This window comes from Cervus canadensis, chromosome 8 (assembly GCF_019320065.1).
Source record: "Cervus canadensis isolate Bull #8, Minnesota chromosome 8, ASM1932006v1, whole genome shotgun sequence".
Taxonomy (NCBI): Eukaryota; Metazoa; Chordata; class Mammalia; order Artiodactyla; family Cervidae; genus Cervus; species Cervus canadensis.
Window position 1 is genome coordinate 87,603,116 of NC_057393.1, and position 13,165 is coordinate 87,616,280.

Below are 13,165 nucleotides of genomic sequence, written 5' to 3' on the forward strand. Positions count from 1 at the left end.
CAGTGTTTGACTTGGTCCTTTTCTCTTCATCCCAATTCTACTGCCCAAGGTCAAATCTATTGTAAAACTCCCAAGCTGGTTTTCTGTTCAAGTCCTTGTGATGTGACCCCATCCTTCTTGCTGGTCCTGTGTCCCACAGTTAATTCACCTGGATTTACGCTGAGCTGTAGGGCTTCCCTGGTGGCTCAGTGGTAAAGAATTCAACTGCCAAAATGAGGAAGATGCCCTGGAGGAAGAAATGGCAACCCACTCCAGTATTCTTGCCTGGGAAATCCCATGAACAGAGGAGACTGGCGGGCTACAGTCCATGGGGCCACAAAAGAGTGGAACACAACTTAGTGAGTAAACAAAAACAACAGCTGTGGGTTCGTGGAGTACTCATAGCTCCTCAAACAGGATTTGCTCTGGTATCCTGTTTGTCTCTGCATGTGCTTTTTTTTTTTCTTAAGGCTTTATTGAATTTGTTACAACTTTGCTTCTGTTTCATGTTTTGGTTTTTGGCTGTGAGGCATGTGAGATCTTGGCTTCCTAACCCCTGCACTGGAAGGCGAAGTCTTAACCACTGGACCACCAAGGAAGTCCCACACTATTTCTTCTATCTGAAATTCTCACCTGTCTCCTCTCTGTCCATCTCGTAGTGTAAAAATTAAGATGTTAATTTTGCACCTGAATGGTCATTATTTCAAATCCCTGGACTGCCACTGCTGAGCTGTGGATGCTTAGGCACGTTCATCTCCCTGGGTCTCATTTTCTTCATCTGAAATTGGAATAATGAAAGGATTCATTTCACAGAATTATTACGAAAGTAAAATCAGACAATGCATGCGATTGGCTCAGTGCATAATGCATTCTAAATAACCAGTACTGTTTTCACTCTTAGTATGATTACAATTATTATTGCTATTTTTAAAAATTAATTTTTGTCAGAGTATAGTTGATTTACAATGTTGTGTTAGATTCTGCTGTACAGCAAAGTGAATCAGTTATATATGTATATGGATATATATACGCATATATCCAGTCTTCTTTAGATTCTTTTCCCATATAGGTCACTGCAGAGTGCTGAGTAGAGTGCCCTGTGCTATATAACAGGTTGTCATTAGTTATCTGTTTTATTATAGTAGGGTATATATATCAGTCTCAATCTCTCGATTTATTGCCATTTATCAATGATAATTTTATTTCTCCTCTCTGTGTATCCATTTTGTTTCCTAGATATGCTCAGTCACTCAGTCATGTCCAGCTCTTTGGGACCCCATGGACTGTAACCCACCAGGCTCCTCTGTCCATGGAATTTTTCAGGCAAGAATACTGGAGCGAGTTGTCATTTCCTACTCCAGGGGATCTTCCCAACCCAGGGATCAGTGGTGATAGACTTGGGAAGAAGGGAGATAAGACGCCTTTAGAAGGTTGGTTCATCCCTGTTCAGTCCCTACGGCAGCCCTGGAGTTCCTAGAGATGTAGAGACCATTTTGGTGGTAGGGAGGACAGCTGATATCATGTCATATCATTTATGTCTTTCATAGCATTTCTCTCCGTGACCAAGCCAGGGCTTGGGTTCTCATACTCCTCTTAAATTCGAACAAGCAACATCCTGCAGTGAGTGGAAAGCTTCCATACTAAAGGTAAGGAAGTTTGACTTCAAGCTTTAACTCATCAAAAATCAGGTGATATCCTAGGACAAATGACTTCATCTCCCTGAGCTCAGCTCCTGGTTTATTTAAAAAAAAAAAAAGAAAGGAAACAAAAAACAAGAGGATTACCTTATGTGTTCTCTAAGTATCTTTCCAGTCCTAGGGTTCTGTCGTTCTACATGGGGAAGTTCACTGTTTCTGCTGTCTGTATACTCAGGCGGCTTCATGGGGTATGCTGAGTCAGGCCTCCTCCACCTGGGGGCATGCTGAAGCCACTGGTCTCACTTCAGCTCAACAGAGGACAGTGGCTTCAGAGTCTGTGGGAAAGAAGTGGAGGGGCCCCAGGCGTTCTAAGAGTCTGTCTTTCAGATGTGTATATGTTCAGACATATATAATATACATGTTTTAAAATAAAGTCCAATACTATATAACCAAGGTTGAATATTTATCCTGTATAGAAGTTTCCAGAATCTTAAAAAAAAAAAAACAAAAAAAAACCCAGAAGACTCTTGAGAGTTCCTTGGACTGCAAGGAGATCAAACCAATCAATCCTAAAGGAAATCAATCCTGAATATTTGTTGGAAGGACTGATGCTGAAGCTCCAACACTCTGGCCACCTGATGTGAAGAGCTGATTCCTTGGAAAATACCTCGATGCTGGGAAAGACTGAAGGCAAAAGAAGAGAGGGGCAGAGGATACGATGGTTAGATAGCATCATGGACTCAATGGACAGGAGCTGAGCAAACTCCAGGAGACAGTGAAGGACAGCTGCAGTGTGTGGGGTCACAAAGAGTGTGACACAGCTTAGATACTGAACAACAACAACACAATACGGGAGAATACCGATATCTTATCTTTAATTTAATTTTTATTTTACTCTGTACTTACTTGGCAGTCCCTTCTCAGAAGAGATGATAGAAATGCCTGATCATGCTATTTAAGACATAAGGAATCAAAACGAATGAACACAAACATATAAGAATAACAAACAACTTCTAGAAACACTTTTAACCATCCAGTAAACTACCTTTCTTGAAGGGTACAGAAGCTTTAGGAGGCGTAAATTTCCCATTAGAGTTCCTTGATGTAGGTTTTCTTGATTCTAATAAAGAAGAGTGAAAAGCCCGAAATAGAAACCACTTTGAAGACGCTCAGGGGCCCTAAGTGCAGGTCCCCTCTTAAGACGTCTTTATTAACACTCAAAATCCTCCCAGGTCCCTCTCCTACAGACATGACAGATGCCTTTGACCATCTCCCCACAGTGGGGAGACTTCTGTAGATTTCTTTCTGCACTTTGTGGAGTTTACAGAGACGACACAAGTAGCTTCCGCTGTATTTATCAAGGAAAAAGTAATTGAAAACAGCGGGTAGTGGTGCCTGAGTTCCTGAAAGAAGTCTGTTTGCCAATTGATCCATGGAGTGCTGAGGCTGGGAGCTTCCATTATAGCTCCTGGGTGGTATTCAGGTTCAGTAAACCCCAGTGTGTCTGGGTAACTGGATTCCTAAATCTTAAGACTATTTTCATTTTCTAACGAAAGAATTGAAGTAGAATGGAATCTACTTAGAAAATGTGTTTTGCTTCTAAACATTTGTGAAATTGAACATTATTGGTGTGATTTTCAAAGGCCTTACTTAACTGTACATTAAAAGAAAACCCTCTTTCTGCCTTAGGTAATAAGATTTGAAACGAAACACTCCAACTAAAAATCTTAATTTATCTACTTAAAACAAGCAATTGAAATATATAGTGAAACTATAACTTTGGTCTATATTTTCCAAGTCACCTGTAGTGTGTTATCATATTTTCATACTTTAAAAAAGAAAAAAAAATGAAACATAGCAAAACATAGCAATTAGATTCAGAAACACAGTTGGAGTAACATGGCTTAAATTTCCTGGCCAGTCCTATTTCCATTTACAGGATTGGATACTGAAGTCTCACAAATTCTTAGAAAATCCTAGGAATTCTAATATAACAGCATCTAGACTGATTTTGGCTGCCTCTTACATACAAATATGGTACATAAATTCCTTGTTTAACCTTCTTCTCTGATATGAGAGTCAGAAAAATATGGTCACCACAATGGGAAGCCAAGAAAATGACTTTGGCTAGCCCCCTAAAGGTATTGACCAGGAGAACTAGACCTTATCCCTTTGAGGGAGAATGGATACATGTGTGTGGCTGAGTCCCTTTGCTGTTCACCTGAAACTATCATGACATTGTTAGTCAGCTGTACTTCAGTACAAAATAAAAAGTTTAAAAAAACACCTTAGCCCTTATGGGTCATAGGAAACCACTTAAAGGTAAAGCAGGGGAAAGGCAAAACTAAAAAAATTGAAACTTGATTCTAAGCAGAAAACGTCTTTGGGATAGTTAATCTAGAAAAGAGGGTATTTTTAAAGATATGCAATAATTTCCATAAGCAAATATTGTTGACAATAAAACCTGTTATATTGATTATTAGCTTGATGTTTGGTCAGCAACATTAACACTGTGATGGATTCGTGCAAATTCATGCACACGCTCTCAAGCTGGTCGCTTTATGACGATCCATTTACCATAACGGTTTAGATGAGGGGTAGGGGCTCTAACTCTGGAGCAGAGATAGATGTACTGGCCCTTCAGATGCTGGGTTCCAGCCTTACAGACTGTGTCTTAATCACACAGGCAGTGGATCTCCATTCACATATAAGTATAGGAAGAGAAGCTGGTGGGGTTCACTACAGCAGAGAAAAGTAGTATAAGTGTTAGGAAGAAATTCTTGGCCACAACGATAGCAAAATGAAGTTCCAAATATGGGGGGTTTCTCATAGAGTACTCGTCCATCACACAGGAGGAGAGGGAGGAGGAGGGAACATATGGTGCTGGGGGTAACCTCTAGCCTTATGTGCTGTGATATTTTGAGGAAGAATGATACAACTTGGGACAAAGTTCACTTAACAAACAGCAGTTCTTGATAATTTTGCCTCATTATCTGTGGCTGATTTTGTGGAGAAAGGACAATTAGACTCAAGCTCAAGAGAAAAGGATTGGGACTTCCCTGGTGGCCTGGTGATTAAGATTTCAGCTTCCAATATAGGGGGTGCTGGCTCCATCCTTGGTCAGGAAGATAAGACTCACATACCTCAGGGCCAAAAAACCAAAACAGAAGCCATATTGTAATAAATTCAATAAAGACTTAAAAATAGCCCACATCCAAAAAAAAAAAAAAACCTTTAAAAGAAAAGAGAGAGAGAAGAGGATCATGGGAGAAACATAGCCTAACGACTGACAGAGCTGAAGAATCAGACTCCCCTGGACTAGAGGAATTTGAAGAGCAAATACTGCTAAGAGTCCAGTCCAATCTGAATAGCCCGTATCATTAGGGCTGTGAACCAATATTGACAGTCTGGTGCCAGAAATGCCCATGGGGACACATGGGCACTTATACTCCATACATTAAACATAAACAGTGTTTTTAAGCAAGGTTACTAATCTTTTCAGGTGGGACATGCATTTTTTTAAAAGACACATATATAAAATCTTAACTGCAATTCCTGATGTTTGCTTTTCTTCAAAACCACCTTCTGATTTTGGAACGTTCTCCCCAGCCTTTAGCCTGTCTCAAAGCCTGGTGCCTACTTCTTACGGCTCCTGTCTTTCCTAAAACTTCTAAGACTTCTGACTTAGGGCTTGCCTGGGGTGTTCTTACTTTCTGCTGCTGCTAAGTGCTCCCTGAAGATCACAGAACCACCTTCACAAAGGGGCAGCCTCCCAGGACCTTGCTCCTCTTGCCCTGTGGCTGAGCTGATGGCCCCGTGGCTCAGAGAGCGCTTTGCAAGAAGCTATTGCAACCTGCTTATCTGCTGGCACTTAAAACCACACAGTAAACCAAGCAAAGAGCAAGTGATTTAAAAAACTTTAATATCACTAAACTTCTTTACAGATATAGTATGGGGACATTTTAGAAACTTTTGGGAAGGAAGGATAGAAACTAACTCCGTTAAATGTGTCAAGGAAAAACTAGGTGAAACCTTTGCTGAAGACCCTTTTTTTTGCCTTTTAGATCTGTGTTTTGCTTGAAACTCAACATTCAAAAAACTAAGATCATGGCATCCGGTCCCATCACTTCATGGCAAGTAGATGGAGAAACAATGGAAACAGTGACAGACATTATTTTCTTGGGCTCCAAAATCACTGCAGATGGTGACTGCAGCCATGACATTAAAAGATGCTTGCTCCTTGGAAGAAAAGCTATGACCAACCTAGACAGCATATTAAAACCCAGAGACATTACTTTGCCAACAAAGTTTTGTCTAGTCAAAGCTATGGTTTTTCCAGTAGTCATGTATGGATGTGAGAGTTGGACCATAAAGAAAACTGAGTGCCAAAGAATTGATGCTTTTGAACTGTGGTGTTGGAGAAGTCTCTTGAGAATCCCTTGGACTGCAAGGCGATCAAACCAGTCCGTCCTAAAGGAAATCAGTCCTGAATATTCATTGGAAAGACTGACGCTGAAGCTGAAGCTCCAATACTTTGGCCACCTGATTCGAAGAACTGACTCATTGGAAAAGTCTCTGATGCTGGAAAAGTTGAAGGCAGGAGGAGAAAGGGATGACAGAGGATGAGATGGTTGGATGACATCACTTGATGGACTTGATGGACATGAGTTTGAGCAAGCTCTGGGAGTTGGTGATGGATAGGGAAGCCTGGCATGCTGCAGTCCATGGGTGCCCCCTCTTGCTCCTCTGACCAGGCCCTCTGACATCTTGCCCAACCTGACACACAAATCTGACTGGACTTCTAGACCATCCAGGCAGCCACCTCTTCCTCAGCTCTCCCAGTTGAAAGTCCTAAACTGGCCCTTTGAATTCCAACATCTTACTAGCTGGATCTTTCTGTCTTACTTTACAATGAGTATAATAACTCCCCTTGGAGACATTCACTCCTTGAGGCTCTGGTCTGGATTCTGTTTGATTCATTCTGTGCCTTCTCAGTTTCCCAGGGCTCCATGAAATATTTGTCATACAAATTAATGTGCCTGTGATATCCTACTTGTGGATGTCCTTAAAATAAACTGTTGGGGATAAGCAAAATGAAAAAGAATGCATCTCACACTAGCAGGGACCCCATTTGCCCAGAGGATGTTTTGCTTTCTCTTGTTCAGAAGATTTATTTTAGTTTAAGAGCCAAGGTATGTTTTCTTTCCTGGGTAAATTATGTGCGTGGTTCCTGCAGCAACAGCTCCAGTGGATGTTGACTTACTGCTGAGAGCAGGAGAGGAGGAAGGGGGACAGAGGAATGTCACAGCCAGCTGGTTGCCAAGACATCTGCCACTGCCCCATGGGGGTTGGGGGGATGGGATGTGACCAAAGGCTGAGATCACCAGTTGAACCATACAGGAGAGGGCTGATTTGGGTCAAATAATACTCTAGGACCCAAAGTGGAAACATGAGCCAGAAATGCATGGTATTTTAAAACAGCACCATGGGAATTCCCTGGTAGACCAGCTGGTTAGGGCCTCCCTGGTGGTTCAGATGGTAAAGAATCTGCCTGCAATGCAGGAGTCCTGGGTTTGTTCCCTGGGTTGGGATGATCCTCTGGAGAAGGGAATGGCAACCCACTCCAGTATTCTTGTCTGGAGAATTCCATGGACAGAGGAGCCTGGCAGGCTCCATGGTGTCACAAAGAGTTGGACATGACTGAGCAACTTTCACTTTCTAGTGGTTAGGGTCCTGGGCTTTTACTGCTGTGGGCCAGGGTTCTATCCTTGTTTGGGGAACTAAGATCCTGCAACCTGCACAGTTGGGGAAAAAAAAAAAAAAGGAAGAAAACATCAGTACCACCACATCTGGTAAATGATGAAGCTCCCAGAAAACTCTGAGTTTTTCTCCACAGTGACTCCAACACAGGCCTTTTCCATTCAGATCTCTTCATATTGAATAGTAGGTACAGAAGAACTTGGCACAAACAAGGAGACCGAACAGATCTGTATAGGGAGGAAAGGGAGAAAAGTTTTTAACAAAGAAAGATAAAGGGACTTCGAGCTGTGACTGGAGCCTGAGATTTGCTTCTGGCCCCATCCCCTATTCCTTGTTTGTTTCTAGAAGCTCTGCTTCCTGAAAACAAGGTTCTTTATTATTATTATTATCATCTGTGACTCAGGGTATAGACTGGACCACTTTTTATATCCCATGAAGGAAGTGGGCTGGTAAAATCTGCTACTTACCCATGTCACAGAGGTAAGGAAGTGGCTTAGAACTCTTCCAGGCCTCAGGGTGCCTATTCGTGAGTGACTTAAAAGTACTTAATGGCATCCTGGCAACCTGCTCGTTTTCCAAAATAGGAAATGCATTCTTGAGGAAATCCTTCACATTCAGTTTTCTTGGGGAGAAAAAAATTCCTCTACAAATGTTCAGTTTCAACATGAGTCTTGCTACTTTCCCTGACAGCTGAAGGTCGCGCTACTGATTTATTGGGTGCATTAAGTTAATATGTAACTTGAATAGCAAATGATGCCCAATGGCTGAGGTCAAAATGTTCTGTTTGCATGAGTTAATTTGCTGTAGGTTAATAGTTAAATCATTAGAAAATTGATACCCACTAAGAGACCTGAAAGAGAAGGTCCCGTTTCCAAAAGGTCACCTTATTTCCCCAAGTCTAAATTGCACACTGGAGAAACTCTCAATCTCAGAGGAACAGGCAATGCTGTGGGCTTTCCGTTTTCTGCTTCAGTAGGCTTTACAGCAGGCACTCAGGAGTTAACTGTGAGGGTGCTTGAGCTAGTTGAAAGCAAACCATTGCTTGTCCCAAAAAGACACAGTGAATGATGCCGAGGCTGGGTGAAGTGAAGGCAGAATGAACACCATTCAGCAATATGGTATTGCTGCAATGATGATAACCCATTTGTCTGTACAAGTGCCTTCTGTTGGTATGCAATAATTAAGCTTAACTGTATCAATATGTTCCCAATCATGTAACTAGTAGAACTGAAGAATATCCTGCCACCAAGAAAAATGCTCCAGGTTCACACCTGAGAGTTTCTTCAGGAAAGCTCCAATCCTAATAATCCAGTCTCAATGCTTACAACCACCCAAGGTGCTGTAAAGAGGGCTGGAGGGAAGGCTGTGAAACCCACAATTTGAATAAAACAGTCACTGAACAAGGAACTCTGCACTCAGATCTTGCCAGACTAAGCCTCAAAGTCAACATCCAATCACATATATTTGAAGAATTAAAAAGCAAAAATAAACCTCAGAAAAAAACAGTTGAAACTGCCAAATAAGAACCCTGAACAAACTTCCTCATACTCAGTTCCCATACCAAATTGGCAATTTTCCCCAGAATTTTTTTCAAAGCCAAGATTGCTAAGGGTAAACCAACCTTTTAACATAGGCACTTTTTACCTGGTTTTGGTTGACATTGTTGCAATAGCATACAAGGTTGGTATCTGGCAAACTGGCAACACATGTTTAAAAATCAACTTGCCAAAGAACAGTCTGAATAATTGTTAAATACTTCATTATATAATTGAGAGGGGACAGTCTGGGGGTGTAACTCTCTCTGCCTGCATGGATAAGGGAACGAAACATTGACAGAAATGGACCAGGTAGTAAGATTAAATGGCAACGCAATTTAATATTGTGTTTTTTTTTTCCCTTAAATGTGGCAACAATATAAAAAAGCTTTTGGTGTTAGGGTTCTTTCCTTGTTCTTGAACTTTCTGCCCTCCAACTTCCTAGAACAGAAAGGAGGAGATGCAGGAGGGACAGCATGATGTGAAAATTGATCTGTGATTTTGAAGATCTTACTTCCCCATAACTGGCTCTGTGTCTATTGATGATGCAAATACACTCTGAACTTCAGTTTTTACATCTTGAAAAATCTCAAAGAGATTAGATGAGGTAATCCAAATCCTTTCTTTTTGTAAATTTTTCCCAGCACTGTCTTTAAGAACAACGATGGAGAAGCAGGCAAGTTCTCAGACAGAAACCAAGGTCTCATCCTAAATTCTCCTTTCTCAAGTCACAACTTCCTCCATTTCTTTGTTATTTGATTCAGGAATAGAGAGTCTAGTTTGTGATTTCAGGATCAGCTAAGAATTTTTGAAGAAGCCTGGGGTAAAAAGAGGCTGTCTGCACTGAGAATGACCTCACCTTAGGAAATGGTGATTAAAGAGATCACTCTCTTGTGTATATGTACATATACACCATGGAATATTACTCAACCATTAAAAAGAATACATTTGAATCAGTTCTAATGAGGTGGATGAAACTGGAGCCTACTATATAGAGTGAAGTAAGCCAGAAAGAAAAACACCAATACAGTATACTAACACATATATATGGAATTTAGAAAGATGGTAACGATAATCCTATATGCAAGACAGCAAAAGAGACACAGATGTGTAGAACAGTCTTTTGGACTCTGTGGGAGAAGGCGAGGGTGGGATGATCTGAGAGAATAGCATTGAAACATGTATATTATCATGTATGAAACAGATCGCCAGTCCAGGTTGGATGCAACAGACAAGTGCTCAGGGCTGGTGCACTGGGATGACCCAGAGGGATGGGATGGGGAGGGAGGTGGGAGGGGGGATCAGGATGGGGAACACATGTAAATCCATGGCTGAGTCATGTCACTGTATGGCAATAACCACTACAATATTGTAAAGTAATTAGCCTCCAACTAAAACAAATAAATTAAAAAAAAGAGAGAGATCACTCTCACTTGAGCACTTTAGTAAATTCTTAAAAAAAATTTTTTCCCCTAGAAATATCTTGTTGGTTTGCTAGTAAAACAAGAAGAGGTACTAAAGTCTGCAGGAAAAAAAAAGAGGGGAAAGGTGTCAGGGAACTTAGTCCTACAGTTGAGGGTTAGTTTTGAATCTACCTGATGGCTTCAGGAGAATAGGCTTGCAGCCTGGAGATATTCCGGGTGTTAATAATTTACCTTTTTAATTTCATCTCTGCCAGCAAAATGAGGAGGTTAGTTTCAGATTGGGAGCCTAGGGGTAGCAGAGTTATTCAGTCTGAGATGGATGATACCAGTAAGGAATGAGCCTGATGATTGGTTTGTCCAATATGTACATTAGTTAAGTTTTGTGTCAATAGTTTTCTTCAAGTATATACTGTACATTTTTCTTAAGACTCTTTAGGTCTCATAGATTGCTGATATGAATGGCATCTGTCTAGATGATAATTTCTTTGTTCTCATCTATTTTTTGCCTCTGCCACTGGATTGGCGAACAGAGGGCAGCGAAGCAAGAAGAAAATAACAACAAAGAAAATTCCGTAGGATCATTTCCATCTTTTTTCTTCATAATTTATTATTTCCTCCTAAATTTTTTATCCCATTTTTCACTCTTGATGCTATGTATTTGTTTTTTCTCTCTTTTCATTCAGTTCAGTTCAGTCGCTCAGTCGTGTTCGACTCTTTGCGACCCCATGAATCACAGCACTCCAGGCCTCCCTGTCCATCACCAGCTCCCAGAGTTTACTCAAACTCATGTCCATTGCATCAGTGATGCCATCCAGCCATCTCATCCTCTGTCATCCCCTTCTCCTCCTGCCCCCAATCTCTCCCAGCATCAGGGTCTTTTCCAATGAGTCAGCTCTTTGCATCAGGTGGCCAAACTATTGGAGTTTCAGCTTCAGCATGAGTCCTTCCAATGAATACCCAGGAATGATCTCCTTTAGGATGGACTGGTTGGATCTCCTTGCAGTCCAAGGGACTCTCAAAAGTCTTCTCCAACACCACAGTTCAAAAGCATCAATTCTTCGGTGCTCAGCCTTCTTCACAGTCCAAGTCTCACATCCATACATGACCACTGGCTAAAACCATACCCTTAACTAGCTCTTTTCATTAACGAGTCCTTAAAACTTATGAGTGTTACACTTTTAAAAATTAATGGAAAGAGATTTTTTTTTCATACTTAAAAAATTAGAAAGTTATTCTTTTATTCTGGGTCTTTTGTTTGTTTGCTTGTTTTTGGCTGCATTGTATGGCTTGTGGAATCTTAGTTCCCTGACTGAGGGTTGAATGGGGGCCCTTGGCAGTGCTGTCCTAACCACTGGACCACCAGGGAATTCCTAAAAGTTATTCTTTTACAGTCTCATTGATTTTCTTGCCAACCAGTATATATAATGTTACTCATTGACTGTATGTCCATGATCTTAAATCTAATTCACAGAAGGAAATGAAAAGAGAAGAGTTCTTGAATTTCCACAAAATTCTTTCAGGAGCTGGCTGGAATGGTGAATGGAACGGAGTAAAAATGGGTAAGTAAATATGTACATGTGGTTTAAGCTGACATAGCTTTGGGCCCTAAATTCTTGTTTATGGACAAGAACCCACCTGTAGTGAAATTCCATCAGCACCATTGCTAAGTAAGAATAAGGATATTATGATGAGTTTTTAATAAATGTATAAGTATTTGAGTTAAAGAACTGTCCTTTTTAAAGTATCTTTGTATTTTAAAAAAAGTCCTTTTTTATGAACTAATGATAATAAATGATAGTTTTTTTTCTTTCATGTCATTTTGTAAATAAAAATGGAACAACCCAGTGTCAGATCATTTAAAAATGACTTAAAAATATTAGATCATTTTTTGAAATTTCACGTACGAATAATCCAGAGTCTGGAAACCACTGCCATATCACAGATAGGGGTAGTTACGTGGGTTTATGTAGTGTGTATTCATCTCTGGGAGAGGTAAGGGGTGTTGTATCACACGCTTCTGTGGCTGCTGTAACAAATGACCATAAAGTTGGTGACATAAAGCAGAACTGTATTCTTTTGTAGTTCTGGAGGCCAGAAGTCTGAGATGGAGGTGCCAAAGGGCCATGCTTCCTCCAGAGGCCCTGGAGGGGGATCCTTGCTTGCCTCTCCCAGTGATACCATGCAGGGCTCTGTGGGGCTCCTGGCCACAGAGACTTTCTGTGTCCCCATTTCTTTGATTATGGGAAACAGCCTTCATTGATCCTCCATGACCTTCCCTGAGTTCCAGTGGGCAGATTCAAGCAGTTGTTAATTGGGGAAGGAAGGGGATGGGAGACTAAGGAGAAGCAAACAGTCAAGAGCAGCCTTGGGGCAAGGTCCTGTTTCTCCATCAAAGGATACACACAACAATATCTTTGAGCTATTTTGCAAATATTGAAAGCCCCTCTAGGTGGGAGACATTAATGATTAACAGTGGTATGCTGCCCACAAGCCTGTAGACCCCAGGCCAGGTGGATCTGAAGTTTGATGATATTGATCTCTGGTTGCCTCATCACCAACCCATGAGAAGAACATCAATGCAATGATCAGTCCCTCTTTGAACAATTACTATAAAACTTGTCAGTACCCTCCCCAGGGATTTTGAGGGCATGAGCCCTCTGTGTCCCCCTTTGCCTGAGAAAGCAATAAAACTATCCTTTACTTCTTCACCTAAAACTCTGTCTCCTAGGTTTGATTCAGCACCAGTGTACAGAGAAGCTAAGCTTTAGGCATCACCAGCTTCTGGGGGTCAACCTTTGCTAGGCTTCCTCTGTGTTCTTCATCCTCTGCC

At 41.2% G+C, this 13,165-nt stretch overlaps 1 long non-coding RNA gene across 1 annotated transcript; it reads left to right on the plus strand.

The window, feature by feature from the left end:
• Positions 1–1,238: 1,238 nt before the first annotated feature.
• On the plus strand, positions 1,239–5,737 carry LOC122446185. The gene is made up of 3 exons (XR_006270806.1): positions 1,239–1,409; positions 1,527–1,625; positions 5,681–5,737. It is a non-coding gene; the product is annotated as an uncharacterized LOC122446185 (long non-coding RNA).
• The last annotated feature ends 7,428 nt before the right edge of the window (positions 5,738–13,165 follow it).